The sequence below is a fragment of the Bison bison genome, unplaced genomic scaffold (genome assembly GCF_000754665.1).
Source record: "Bison bison bison isolate TAMUID 2011002044 unplaced genomic scaffold, Bison_UMD1.0 scf7180017846420, whole genome shotgun sequence".
Taxonomy (NCBI): domain Eukaryota; kingdom Metazoa; phylum Chordata; class Mammalia; order Artiodactyla; family Bovidae; genus Bison; species Bison bison.
The window spans coordinates 19,267-24,211 of NW_011476993.1; the positions used below are offsets into that span (position 1 = coordinate 19,267).

A 4,945-nucleotide genomic window follows, 5' to 3' on the forward strand; every position below is an offset into this window, starting at 1 on the left:
CCCCACCCCACCCCCACCCCCTAGCTGTGTCAAGGCCAGCATGATACTGCGTCATCTGTGCTGACGGCCCTGGTCTCTTCAGTGGCCTCGAGCACAGTGCTAACTCAAGCTGGGGAGACTTTGGAGGGTGAGGGGCCTGGGAGTGGGGAGGGTCTCTTCCAGAAGGCACATGCTCTGGGCAGGAGGAGCCAGGCCCTGGGCTGACACAGAGCTGAGAGCTCCTCCTCTCATGGGCAACCCCTCAGGCCAACATGGAGAGGACCCTGTTGATGGGCAGGCAGGCTTGGCCTTGATGGTGGGCAAGGCTGCTAGACCCTAATATCCCAGCCCTGCCCCTGGCCCTTGTCTGACGTCAAAGGTTGGGTCCAGAGCCCTTGGAAAGACTCCAGAAGAAAGCCACAGAAGAGGAATGGTCCTGCCAGGTGAGAGGGGAGGGGGTGCAGGACAGGCTGGGGGTGGAGGGGGTGGTGAAGGAACCCCGAGGGCCCCCAAAGACACTGAGCTGGGGCAGCAGGCAGCCAGGGGGAAGAAGGCCAGCTTGTAGGGAGCAGGCAGCAAAGCCATGACACCTGTGTGCAGGAGGGCAGGGCCTATCTCCCCACCCCCACCGCCACCCAGGGGGCCTTCCCAGACTCCCTGCTGCCAGAACTTAGCCTGAGCACCTGAGCCACCCTGACTTGGGGACAGAGCCAGGAGGCATGCGGAGGGCAGCCCAAGCCAGGAGAGTCAGGGTCTAGTCAGTCTGCGACCGTGAGCTCAGGTCGGTTCTCCAGTTGGGGTAGGAAGCCTGGCCAGTCTGGCCTCGCCTTGACTACACTGTCCATGACAGTGAGCAACCTGCTAAGCCCCCAGAGACAGAGTCTTGCAGCCGGCAAACATTTCCTATTGTCAGAGAGGCTGGGAACCCAGCCCAAAGTCAGTCACGGGCAGCTGAACAGGAGGCAGGAGCCTCACCCAGCAGCCAGCCACAAGCCCAGAAACGCCTGGAGCCACACAGAGAACGTGGGCGTCGTAGCAAGGAGCGACCTTTACCTTATTGACTCCAGTTAACCCTAATGAAGACATTAGGGTTTTTCTCTTCTTTGCTGTTGTTCAGTCACTGAATTGTGTCTGATTCTTTGCAACCCCATGGACTGTAGCCCACCAGGCTCCTCTGTCCCTGGGGTTCTCCAGGCAAGAATACTGGAGTGGGATGCCATGCCCTCCTCCAGGGGTTCTTCCCAACCCAGAGATAAAACCCATGTCTCCTGCATTGGCAGGTAGATTCTTTACCACTGAGCTGCTGGGGAAGCCCTTCTCTTCTGTGTGTTAGTCGCTCTGTCATGTCCAACTCTTTGTGGCCCCATGGACTATAGCCTGCCGGGCCCCTGTCCATGAAATTCTTCAGGCAAGAATATTGAGTGGGTTGCCAGTTCCTGCTCCAGACTTTCTCTTCTAAAAGGCTCTAAACGTGATACGGAAATTTCATATTAGAGGAGAAAGTTTAAGTTTTCAGCCATCCTTAGTCATTTTGCAGATCTGAAGTTCATGCCCTCACCAACCCAGACTGGAGGATGGGCTTCTGCCAACAAAGTGTGGTCAGTAACCCCAGGAAAAGCTCTGGCAGGATGCTCCCATACCACCACCAAGTGTCCAGGGACTGCCCATCCCTTTTTGTTTGCTTGTTTGGCTACAGCTTGTAGGATCTTAGTTTCTTAATCGGAGATTGAGCCTGGGTCCTGGGAGTGAGAGCGCCGAGTCCTAACCACCAGACGGCCAGGGGGTTCCCAGGGCTTGCCCATCCCCACACCCAAGTACAATGAGTTGAACAGTGGCCCCTCAAAGAAACACCACCTGGAACCTCAGAAAATGACCTTGTTTAGAATAATGGTCTTTGCCGATATAATTAAAGCAAGGGATTTGAGATAAGGTCATCCCAGATTAGAAAGGGCCCTAAAATCCAGTGAAGCCTGTCCTTGGGAAAGGAGAGGGTCGTATCCTCCCATTGTGTGAAAATGGTATAAATCCTAATTATGTTGAATTGGTTCATAGTGCTTTTCAGGTCTACTCTATCCTTCTACTTGTCTATTCAGCCTATTAAATTTTAAAATTCTATTAATTTCTAAGGGTTTGATATTGAAACTCCAACTAAAAATTTTACTTTATCTACTTAAGAAAATAATTGTCATATATAGTGGAACTTTATGTAACTTTATACTTTCTAAGTATCCTGTAAATGTGTTATCATACTTTCATAACTTAAAAAAGAAAAAAAATTTTAAATAAAGACAAAAAGGAGAGGGATATTAGGACACAGAGAGACCCAGAGGAGAGATGGCAGGGAGGTGGCCACAAGCCCGGGAGCGCCTGGAGACACAGAGAGAGAAGGAAGCTGTGCTGACTAAAGAGCTTCCGGTAGGGCCGTTGGGCAGCTGACATCTTTATTCTGGACTTCTGGCCTGCAGAACTGTGAGAAAGGAAACTGTTGTTTGGAGCCACCACACTTTGGAGTAATTTGTCACTGTAGCTCTGGAAAATCAATGTACTGAGGGAATCAGTAGTGGGCGAGCACCCTGGGTACACATTGCAGGGCTCCGGAGGGAGCTCAGCAGGTGGCAGGCACCTGGGCCTGGACCCCAGGAAGGAAGCTGGACGCCGCTGTTGGCTCTGGACATCATGAGGCAGCAGAAGTAGCCGAGAGGGCCCTTCTGGCTCCAACAGTAACCCTCAGGACACAACCTCAGGAGGTAGCACTGAGCACAGGCCCAGGCGTGGGACGTTTCCAGGGGTCCCATGTTCAGCAGCTCCTGGGGGCTTCAGAGTCTGACTTACATCCGGGACTTTATGGAAAGTGTTCGCACGTTCACACACACGCACACTCACACAGTCCCAGGTGCTCCCGTGCATGCATTCACACACGCATGTGCACTCATACTGCAGCAAAGCCCACTGCTCTGCTCTGTCCACTGCCTCTGCCTCTGCCCCAGGCTCTGAGGGTGCCGAGTGTGGAGGGAGGGCAGGTGTCCGTCAGTCACACAGAATCCAGCCCAGAGGGATGAACGGCAGGCAGAGAGCAACTTGAGGTCAAGGGCTGTTAAATGGAAGACCTTGCTGGGCATGTGGGCAGCACATACAACATGAAGGCTTGCTCCCTCCTACAGACACATCTCTGACTCTTTGGATCCCAACTGGGTATCCTGCAATCTAAGTGGATTCTAACTCCACCCACCCATTGTCCACACAGATCCACAGGCTCAGGGCTCAGTCCCACAACACAACAGGCAAGAATACTGGAGTGGGTTGCCATCCCCTTTCCAGGGGATCTTCCTGACCCAGGGATCAAATCAGTGTCTCCTGCAGCTCCTGCATTACAGGTGGATTTGTGACTGACCAGCTGTAAATCAGGGTCCTGTAACTTGCCAGAATGACTCACAGAACTCAGGGGAGCATTTTGCTTACCTTATTGGTTTGCCACAAAGGACACAACTTGGGAACAGATGCAGGAGATGCCCAGGGAAGGTGTGGGAAGTGGTGCAGAGCCCCACACTCTCCCCGGGAGCCACCCTCCCAGCCCTCCACATTCACTAGCTGGAAGCTCCCTGACCCCCTCCATTTGGGGTTTGAGTGGAGGTCCATCACATTGGTAGGACTGGTTAATAATGGAGATTAGCTGCATCTCCAGCCCCCTATCCCAGGCAGGAGGTCAGAGGTCAGGAGTGGGGCTGGTTTCCCCTGGCAACCAGCCCCCCCTGCCCCTCCTCCTGACTTGTCACCTGTCTGGTGTGAACCCAGGTGAGATTGAAAGGGGCTTGTTATGCATAACAGATGCTCCTCTCACCCCTTCCTTCAGGAAATCCCAGGGTTTTAAGAGTTCTATTCAGAAATCAGGATGCAGACCAAATATACATTTCCTTCTTTTTTTTTTTAAGTTTCTTTGGCTGCTCTGTGTCTGGGTGTTTGTTGCCGCACAGAGGATCTTTGATATTCATTGCAGCATGCAGGCTCTTTAGATGTGGCATGTGAGATCTAGTTCATTGACCAGGGATGATGGCTCAGCGGTAAAGAATCTGCCTCCTGAGTGCAGGAGACAGGTTCAGTCCCTGGGTTAGGAAGATCCCCTGGAGGAGAGCATGGCAACCCACTCCAGTATTCTTGCCTGGAGAATCCCATGGACAGAGGAGCCTGGCCAGGCTACCGTCCATGGGGTCGCAAAGAGTTGACTCGGCGACTAACACTTTCTTTCCCATTGGGAGTGAGGAGTCTCAGCCACTGGACTATCGAAGACGTCCCTCTATTGTTTATTGTATGAGAACAGCGCAGGGCAGCCCAGGGAAGCCAGGGAGCTTTGTGCCTCTTGAGTGGGCGAGGAGGCTGAGGGGCCTGGGTGGAGAGGCCCCAACTAGCCACTGATCATCACAGGTGGGGGCAGAGATTCACACTGAGGGACACCTCTTGTTCACCTGGAGACGCAGAAAATACCCAACAAACCAGGCATGCGTGCGTTGCTCAGTTGTGTCCCTCCCCCACTGTCCGTGGAATTTTCCAGGCAAGAATCCTGGGTTGCCATTTCCTACTCCAGGAGATCTATCCTAACTCAGGAATTGACCCCATGTCTCTTGCATCTCTTGCATTGACAATGCTGATTCTTTACCACTGGCATCACCTGGGAAGCCCCAGCAAACCAGGACTTGAGGCAAAAGTGAGTCAGGTAACAAAAGCTTATGAAATGAGAAAGTCGGCTAAGAAAAAAGTGTGGTAACACTGAATGCTAAAGGGGTTGTCTGGAGGCCGGCCCACTGAAACTTTTCTAGGGGCCTTGTATTCACATTGGCCAGCTCTACACCACCTCTTGTCCCTAAGAGGCAAGGCTGTCCTCCCCATCTGATGGCATTCATACTGTAGTCTCTGGTCCCACTCTGCATGGCCCCGAGAGAGCACCCCCAGACTAAAGCCCGGTCAGCGCCAT

The 4,945-nt window shown here is 53.1% G+C and overlaps 1 protein-coding gene across 1 annotated transcript in view; it reads right to left on the reverse strand.

Moving 5' to 3' along the window:
- The window catches only part of FAM195A (family with sequence similarity 195, member A), a 12,052-nt gene that overhangs the window by 6,171 nt on the left and 936 nt on the right, over window positions 1-4,945 (reverse strand). The gene's annotated exons all lie outside the window — the stretch shown is intronic.